A 10,667-nucleotide genomic window follows, 5' to 3' on the forward strand; every position below is an offset into this window, starting at 1 on the left:
TGTAAACGATATTAACACAACAGATATTTCTGACAATAATATAACTTACCTTACAAAATCGATATTTTTGTAAACGATATTTCTGCATCAGGATAATTGTGTATCATGAAACCTCGATATTTGTGTGACATGTCCAGATACCATACTATTGGTTCACCTTGAGATACAAGATGGCTCAGTACATGATGAAAGTCACACCCCATCCGTTCAGCCAGATTTTCACTATACATGCTAACATAAAAACACCATTATCCCTCTTAGTTATGATTTACTCCTTGACAAACAATCCTCAACTTATGCTAAATTTGTATCAGTGGTCAGATCTAAAACTGTCCTAGGAAAAGAATAATTGACTTTGAATTATAAGTGATAAACTCTATTATCGAAATTAATCCAAACACTCAAATTGAAGCATGTTAGTTTCTTTTTTTCCAGGTATATTGGAAAACAATTCAATAAATTCCTTAGCTGAAGATTACCTGTCAAACAGTAAACTACAATTCGAACTTAGAAAACTAATAACTTTGGGCCTTATTATGATGTCGGTCGGAAAACCTCTGACCTGTGGGCATCATAGGTATCACTTTAGAATGTCATATTACAATGATGGTGGTCGGAAAGGAAACTGGCCGGTCATTCCAGCTGGCTTCCGAAGGGCTCGAGGAGCCCGTTGTCTGCCGGATCCTGCATGTAATCCCTTCAAGATGGCATTTCCACCGTCGGGATTACAATGTTGGTTTCCCACAGGCTTTCCAACATGGAAAGCTTGTCGGAAAGAGACTTTGGGGGACCCTAGCAGGGCCCCTTCATCCTGCGGCCTACGGTTGGGGGCCAATGGGGCACCAATGGTGCCCCCCTGTTAATCCCTGCACCGAGTGGCACGCGTGGTGCAGGGATTAACAGAAACATGTCTCTATAGGAGCTTGTGCTGTGCCCGGTTTACGGATGCAGCACTAGCTCCCATAGAGTAATGAGAGTATGCGACCGCACAATGTGCGGTTACATTGTAATAGCAGTGTCGGGACTGCTGACCAGAGGTTTGTCGGTCCTGAGACCGGAACGGTGTCGGGCGGACGTAATGATTTCCTTTGTGTTTTGCACCTCCTGAATGTGGATGATTTGTACACATCAATTATATAATCTGATTTTGTTACACAAAATAAACAAAAATGGGCACCCTTTTGAAATATTTAGAAGATACATGGATTAGCCATATAAGCACGTCGGTCACAGGAAGAAACCATGCTTTGCCACTGAATAGTAGAACTGCTACTTGACCTGCTTAGTGGGATGTGTAAAGACAACAATGCCATCGAGGGTTGGCATAATTCTTCTACCAGTTCTATAGGTAAACATCACCCCAACCTGTATCATTTCCTGGAAATTTAAAAAATGGAACAAGGTTTTCAGGAAATGAGACAGGCTCAGACTTTAACAGGTACTTTGAATACTCGAGTTTCACAAAAAAGTAAAGAAATATAAGAAATAATATTGGCCAAAATCCAAATGTTTTCTATGTTGAGCAGTTCAGACTGCCAGGAAAACATTGCATAAATCTTACACTATTAATCTCTTGAAACACTAGTATACATTATTGTCCTGTTTTAGCAAAATATATTTTTTTTTTATTAGAATTTTTAAATTATTCTTCAAATTAGAAAGTATGTATTTTTTTTTTAACTCCCACCTGAAGTTTTCTTTTTTCTTCAATACTTGCCGATTTTTTAACAATCCACTCACTATGGTGCCGATCCCGATCCGTTAAAAAAACTTACCGTACGACTAGTATCCGTATTTTTTTACGTACGAATCGTACAAGTCCCGTACAACCGGTGAAGTACGATTCGTACTTTAAAAAATACATATGAATCGTATCGGGAAAAGGTCTACGAGATGTCCCCGGACAGTTTTACGTATGAGTCGTAAAACTGAAGTCCGAGCGCACAAGTCCGATCCGTACCGGCGTTCCGAATACACAAGCATATGGAAAATGTCCCGTATGGAGCGAACTTTGTACGACCCCTACCCCGGGTACACTTGTGCCTGGGGTACGAGTCGTACGGCCCCCCCAGCTTCCCCCCACCCGTGTATGTCTGCACCGTACCCCCCACCCGCGTATGTCCGCACCGTACCCCCCCACCATATGTACGGTCCGTACATACGCGAGGATTGGGGTACGCCTGGGGTACGGTGTGGCCATACGCGGGTGGGGGGTACGGTGTGGACATACGTGGGTGGGGGGTACGGTGTGGACATACGTGGGTGGGGGGTACGGTGTGGACATACGCGGGTGGGGGTACAGTGCGGACATACGCGGGTGAGGTATACGGTGCAGACATACGCACCGTACATACGCACTGTTGGCCTATGTACGGTGCGTACCCCAACAGCGCGTATGTACGCACCGTACATAAGCAATATTGGGGTACGCACCGTACATGATGACACGTACGATGTGGTTGATGGCGTGTACGTCGCGTACCGGTCCCCCTATTCGTCGTGCATCGCAGCGTACTTAGCTTTTCCGGCACTTTTTGGCTCCCGTAAAAAAATAGCCGTGCGGAGTGCTGTAGGTATGAATCGTACTTGCTGGTCCGTAAAACGCTGCCTGACTCCGTGCGGACGTTTGCGTACGCGCTGTCCAGGATCAGAGTAGTAGGTATTTTTTAGCCGTACAGTGTTTTTTACGATTCGTACGGAAATGGTATTTCTGTACGAATCGTACTTGCTGGTTTGTAAGGTGGATTTCCCGAGTACGAGTCGTACGGAGAATACGCTCCGTATGACCATTCGTACCCGGGTTTTACAGGATCGGAATCGGCACCCAAGTGTCTCGGGAAATCTAGTAGTCCATTAAGTGTAATTGCTTTCCAAAACCACAAATATATCAATATCGTAAAAGCACGAAACAAAATATATAAATCCTTCTTCAATGCACCAAAACGATCTCCAGTCAAAGTCCAAAAATCCTGATTTTTTTGAAACTATTTTGAAAAAACAACATCCATAAACAAAGTGGAAAAAAATACATTAAAAAATAAAGTCTCCACTCTTCTGGATCACTGTCTTCTTTGATTATACTTCTTTCTAATATTAACATTTTTAAGATAACAACCGGTCCGATGTCTGCATATAAACACAACCTGAATGGGGATGCCAAACTGGTTAAAAGTAACAGTACATACACTTAAAACCTCATTTAACATCTAACTACCTCATTCTTTCCTTACAATAAATTGCCTAACCTATATGTTATTTTTAGAAACTAAAATCAATCTCACCTGACCGCAGCTCCTCCATGCTGCCAATCTTAATTGTGGTGCTCCACCAAATATAAAAACAGACATACAATTAAGAACGTCAACCTGAGAAGTGAAAATAAAAAAAGGAAATTTTCTCCTACTAAATTGAATAAAAAAGCATCGGAGAAGGTTTTGAAAATGCACCTTAATAGTTATATTGTAGGTTTAAAATCTGTTAATAATTATTTTGAAAAAAGTATATTTTTATTAATAAAAAAGCAGACCTTTGTAGTTTTCAAAAATACGTTTAACAAAATTGTTTAATATGTTTACACGTTTTATGTTTTATTATTTTTTAACAAAGTTTAATAAATATACATTTAAAAATAAATATTTCATTATAATAAATTTGATTTAATTTTTGAATGTATTAATGCATTTTAACTTTCAAAAAGTGTACGTTTATACTAGTATAGGTTTAATTTTAATTTAAAGCATTTGCTATTACAACGAATAAATAATACCCAGTTATTTTAACTAAAACCTGACTATTAACACACTTCCCTAACCGATATCCGTATACTCTTGTATCCTGTTCCTAAATTCTATATATTTCTTTAAATAAACCAAAAAAACAGTTATTACTTGTACTTTAAATTAATAATAGTTTTAAAAATGTAATATCGGAGTATTTTAATTAATGCCTAAGTATTAATACACGTCCCCTTCTAATACCCCTTTATCGAGGACATCTCATCGCTAAACCTTATATATGTTTTTCAAAATATAACTTTAAAACTATTTTGTTTTTAATTTAAATTAACATTAATTTCAAAATAAAATTTAACACTAAAGTATTTTAATGAATACCTGAGTAATAATAGATTTCCCCATCCAGCCACTAATATGCCTTGCTTCCCGTCCCTAAAACTTATATTAGTATCTTTTTTAACTCATATACAGATTTATAACTTTTACTTTAAATTAATTTTAATTTCAAAATGTTATACCCGTGAATTGTTATTATTACCTGAGTATTAATACACATCCCCTCACAATACCCCATATGCCTTGAATCCCTTCCCTAAAACATTTCTATGTTTTTCAAATAAATCCCCCCAAAACATTTTCATCTAAAGTAATACTAATTTTAAAATAAAAATGAACACATAAGTATTTTAATGAATGTCTGAGTATTAATCGACTTTACCACCCACACCCCTATATCCTTTGCTTCCCATCCCTAAATCTTATATATATTTCTTTGTTTTTTTTTAAAAACCATAAACACAATTATTGCATTTACTGTAAATGAATATTAATTTTTTTAATGTATTTCTCAAGTTGTTAATTAACACCTGAGTATCAAAACATGTCCCCACCCAAATCCCTACCCTTGCATCCCTCCCCTAAACTTTAAAAATATATATTTTACATAAATGTACAATTATTTTCTAATAATAATTAATGCAATTTTTAAATCAAATGAATTCAAATGATTTTTATTAATACCTGTTCATTAATAAACCTAAAACCCCCAACACCTATTTATCTATTACCTATAAATTAGATTTTTTAACCATTTATATATTATTTTTAAAAAACATATAACTTAAAAATATCTTAATCTTAGAAAATATACAGTGTGAAATCAATATACTCAATATGAAAGATACTTATACTTACCTGTACTTAGCATTATGTGTGGTAAAGGCATGCGTGGCAAAGCCATGCCTGGTAAAGACAAGCGTAGTAAAAGCATGAATTGTAAAGACATATGTGTGGGAAAGACTATGGGCCTGATTACGAGTGTGGCGGTCTCGCAACAGGCTGTCATGCCAGCGCCCCGCTGCAAGACCGCCAAACCCATAGTCAAACTGCTCGCTGGATTACAAGTTTAATCCTGCCGGGCGGGCCTGCTGTAGTGGTCCCACTGCAGTGCCTTCCTAAGGCTCAAAAGAAAGCCATAGAAAGGCAGTGCCATGGGAGCACTGCAGCATGTTTCTGCACAGGGAGAAATGCACCATGTTGTGCATATAATTCTGTGCATGAACTGGGGGTGCAAGCAAGCAGGGGAGCACAACATGTGCCCCTCTGTACTTGCCTCACCACCACCTTTTCCTTGGGATTGGTCACCGCCGTGGATAGTGTCATAGTGAGGCAACTTGTAATATGCTCAGCGGTGCTGCATCAGCAGTGCCAGCAAATTGCGGCCTCTGACTGCTGCAACAGCACCATGGGATTACAGATCCCCGGCGATTGCAGTGGTCCTGTGGGGGTCCGACCGCCAAACTTGGAATACAACGGTCGTACCGCTGGTGTAGCAGTGGTCGGACCACCAGTGTGGAGGTGGCCGCACCGCCACCATAGCTTCAGTGGTCCATCAAACCACCAATCTCGTAATTAGGCCCTATCTGGTGAAGGCCTCTGATGGTAAAGACTGCGTGGTTACGGCTGTTTTCCTTGTACCGACTTTACGGTGCAACATAGATCTGGGTATGACAATGCCAAGCTAATGGTCTTTCCCAGTCTTTTCTGCCTCAGAGCTTCCATGATGGTGGGAAGTTTTCCCTTCTTTCTTTCAGGTGGAGGAGATCTGTGTGAGAAATTACCCAGTATTTTTGTTGTGGCATTTCCTTTGTCTGGCTATTTGATTATTCCATGGCTCCTAGATTTCTGCTGTCAAACAGCGAGGTCAATCCTACCTTTTCCCCATGTAGGTTAGTCTACTTCTGTATGGAACTCTAGAAAATTTGATAAACCCAATTTGAAAGAGAAAAGGTGAGATGGGGAGAGAGAAAGTAAGAGACAGAGAGTGAGAGCTAGTGGGCGAAAGAGAGGGAGACAGGGAGAGAGAGAGAGAGAGAGAGAGGGAGAGAGAGAGATAGAGAGAGAGAGAGAGAGAGAGAGAGAGAGAGAGAGAGGGAGAGAGGGAGAGAGGGAGAGAGAGACTGTTTCAGCAAGCCGAGTGGTGGAAGACATGGACTGGACTCTCTAAGTTATGGAATGCCACTATGTTACAGAGGTGGGGTATGGAGTACAACTTATCTGTCGAAATAGCTAGAATATGCTCGGCATGTGCTTGCAAACAAAGTTCTCACAAGACACAGATAATGGTAAAAAAAACACAGTGAACACTTACCCGGTGAGGCAATGACCTGCACTGTAACTAGCCCCCACCAAACCTGGTACTTTGCCTGAGAACCGAAGGAGGGAAGTACTCCAACGGACCAGGAAGTAAAGTTGTGCTGCCATATACAGAAGGGAATCCAAAGCAAAAGTTAATACACTGGTTATTCAAGAGGGACACAGGAGGACAACCAGGAAAATAAAAACATAGGGAACCTGAGGGGATCGACTAGTACCAAAACAACAAAAGTGAGGGATCAAATAGGGGTGCAAACTGGTAGGAAAAGTGAAGGAGTTGAAACAAGAGCCAGGACACTCTCACGAGTGATGCTTTACAAATACACATGACATAATCGACTTTGCTAGAAAATAGTCTATGGGTCAATTTGGTCTTTATCGGGCTCTGCCTGATCTATCTAGGAAGTCTAATAGTTTTCCTGTAATGGCTGGTTAACATTCCTTAGCCATAACCCAGGTAGGTTTTGCCCTCCATGGTTGTAGTTTCCATTGCCCAGTTCTCCACCTCCGCCACATGTGATGTTTTCTAACTTTTTTGTGAGTTATTTTTCCTAAAGTCCTGACATGTTAGGAGTATGTTTGCCTTACCGCTGCCAAACAATAGTTAAGCGCTTGTGCTTTTCCATAGAAGCATTTGTGCTATACAATGGAACTCCCTGTTTGTTCTATTTTAACTTACCTATAAATTCACTGTAAATGGTGCCTAAAACTAAAAGGCGCATATGGCATAGAAGATTTATTGTCATATGTCAGCTGCAATATGTGTATTTACCACCCACATATATGTCAAAAGTGTATGTCTGCCAGAGGCACCACTGTACTTTGACTGGGCTTCAGTTTAAAGGCCCTACAGTGACGCATAGCAAGGAAAATGTTTTCATATGTAGAAAAGGCCAATTTTTATATATTTATTGGTCATCCCTAAAGTGTGCTTTGTAAACCCACAGGGCAAGGTGCTAATAAATCAAATTAGGGCACAATACATATTGGCGTTATTGTGATTTCTCTGTGAAATAAAATCCAAAGCTATTTCAGTGTGTAGGATTTGCTCGTTTTTTCCCTGAGCTGGTCTAGATGGGATTAGAACCTTTATTTCCTATCACCCCTTGGAAAAATGCTAGAAATAGGGGTCAAATGTATTTTTTACGTGTGTTTCAAAGTTTGGTTTACTGGTGAAATTTGATTTTTGATAACTGGTGTGAAAAAAATAATTTTGTAAAAATTAACTTTGTTCTGCCTGAGCCAAAACTGACCTAAAACCAGAAAACCAGTTGTGCCACAAAACCCCTCCAGACCTGGAATACACATTCTTGGACTTTCGTCCGCCCGCCACCCTAGTGGTGCTGGGACCGCCCGCCAGTGGTGCCGCGGTCCCGCACCTGCAATTAGGATGCCACCGCCAATGTGGCGGTGGCATCCTCTATTCCCAGCATTGTGGCGGGCGGTGCTCACAGCACCGCCCGCCACAATGCTGGGAATGCACTGTGTGCATTGTCATGCACAAGGTGACATGCACTGCACGGTTACTGCCACCTTGTCCATGACAATGTGGTACCCCCCATGTGCACCCCCCAATACCCTGGGGGCTCACAACGGGCCCCGACAGCAAAATCTGCATGCCTTTGAAAGGCTGCTTCCCGTACCCATGCTAAAATGGATAGCGGTGTCTAGCAGATACTGCCACCATATGTAGCCCCTTTTCCGCCCGGTCGACTTGTCGACCAGCGGAAAACTGGCGGACGGTCTTTCCATCCGCTGGGGTTCCCCCGCCATACAAATATGGCGGGGGGAAATGGGCGGTGGGTGGAGGGAAACGTAGGGTGGATCGCCACCGCCATGCGGGCGGTGGCGATCCGCCCTACATCGTAATCAGCCCCATGGTGTCTAGATACCAGCCTTGTGAAGCTAGGGGCTGCAGGGTTGATCAGTAGGAACTGTCCCAGCTGTTGGAGAAATGCAGGACTTAGTCATTTATTCCACTTCATCAGTACAGGGACAAGATGCTAAGGCTTGCACAGGAAGATTATTACCTGCGCATGAGAGAAAACAAGGTTTGTGTAGCTGAAAGCTTTCACCAAAAACTGGTTCATCAGGGCCTCACGGCGAATGTATCCAGCCAAGTGTAGCCCTGCCTGGCTAGTACTTCCAACTTTACCCTGCTATAGGATTTTGACTTCCAAAAAGTGATTATATATTACCTTGCATTTACAAATGTTCTTGACTGGGGTGAGGCTGAAAATCTCTTAGACCCGCAAAGCAACCTCTGTGGCTATGAAATCCAAGTTTGTCTGACTTGTAGAATTTGATGCCAATACCAATGGCTTCAGTACAAGAAGGACAATGAGCTATCAGGCTTTGAGGGCATATTTGATATCGATTTTCCCTTTTTTATCTCCAGATCTCTGTTATCAGTTAGTTGAAACTTTGCATTCCAACGAATTATGAGAATCTCGTACTCCTGAAGAAGGTGGTTGATAAAAATTAGGAATCACATGGAAAAGTGCCTCAACAGCTTTTAAATTTTCCACTGTTTGGCGTACCTGAAAGGATGAAATTCAAAGTGGATTTCTTCCCTTTGATTTTTTGTTATATATAGTCCGAAACTTGACCCGAAGGTTTCAGAGTGCTTTGCATGAGCACCAATTACGTTACAGAGGGACACATTCATTTCTGGTAGGCACAGGAAGATTTAGAGCCTCATCGTGGTTTAATTTCTGACCGCCACATTACAATGCATGTGGTTGAAACTGAAACCGGCCGGTCATTCCGGCTGGATTCCGACGGTCTCAAGGAGCCTGTCGGCCACTTGCAGACCAGCACGTAATCCCAGTGGACGGCGTTTCTGCTGCTGGGATTACGACGCTCGGTTTCCGACAGGCTTTCCATGCTGGGCTTTACGACATGGAAAGCTTGTCAGAAAGCGAGTTTGGGGACCCCAAGCAGGGCCCCCTTCCCCCTGCAGCCTGTTAATTCCTGCACCGTGTGGCAGTCAGCTTGAGGTGCCTGCCACGCGGTGCAGGGAATAACAGAATCTCCCATTTCTTAATGGGAGCTTGTGCTACGGCCGGTTTACGGTTGCAGCAGAAGCCCTCATTCAGAAATGGGAGTATGCGACCGCACCATGTGCGGTCCCATTGTGATTGCAGTGTTGGGACCGCCAACCAGACCGCGACGGTGTCAGTCGGAAGCAACTCTGCCCGACATCGTAATCCAGCCCTAAGTGTTTTGCCCAGAATCCCAGGATGTTGAGCATCCCTGCCGAGACTTGAGCCCCGCTTCCCAGCTTCAAGGTTGCTTGCTCTATCTGGTAGGCTGCATCCTCTCTCTCTTTACTGGATTGCTTTTAAGTAAAAGGGACATTGTTTTTAATTCCAAATGGACCAATGCAACAATGTCTGTTGTGAAATACAGAGGTTAAAACGCAATATGAATAAATTGTGTTTTCACTTATATTATTAATTTTTGTATTGAACGTAGTTATTCTTTCTCATTAAATTACAATATATCATGAAGATGCTTGTGTATGGGGTACACATTTTTCCTCCTTATTGTGTTTTAGATGTAATAAATGTCTCTGCTATCATCTCAAATTGATTAAAATACATATCTTCTTGAGATATAGTTTGCATAAACAGCAGCTTGTAGTTTGTGGCACTTGCATGCCACAGCATTGGACCGCACTACAATGGAAGAATTTTACTTCCAATTCACAGGTTAAGTCCAAAGATAAAAACTTTGATCATAACGATCTGCTATGGTGAGTCTAACCTCTGCTCCATCATAATCGGACTCAAATTGTCCCTAATTCCTGGTTAACCACAAACAGTGACTATTGATTGGCACTTTCTTTCTTTGTGTTTTTTTTTGCCTTAAAAACATACAAATTCATATCTCTGGGTCCAGTTATCCTATTTTAATGATCTTGGTGTTTGTTGCTCATTGCATTTTTCTAAATTAGAATGGGAATTTTACTGTGTTGTGTTTTTACTGTTGGTACTGCTTAAACTTGACATGCACTTCCCTGGTGATTGACTGTTGCTTGTGCTATAGCTACAAAGGGTTGAGCAGAGATTCCTTTCAGAGATGTTTTTGACCAATCCAGAGTGGATTTAATAAGCTGGCAGGGGAGGCCCTTCCAAATGAATAGGGCACTCTTCCCCAGAAGTGTCAAACTGGCAGAATGGCGTCTTGAACTGGGCATCAGCACCCGGCCTCCATCTCTGTCATGCTGCCTTTTTGTGAGTCTCTGAGGTTATTGTTGTGAAGTCAGCTGTGGTG

This window comes from Triturus cristatus, chromosome 9 (genome assembly GCF_964204655.1).
Source record: "Triturus cristatus chromosome 9, aTriCri1.1, whole genome shotgun sequence".
NCBI lineage: Eukaryota > Metazoa > Chordata > Amphibia > Caudata > Salamandridae > Triturus > Triturus cristatus.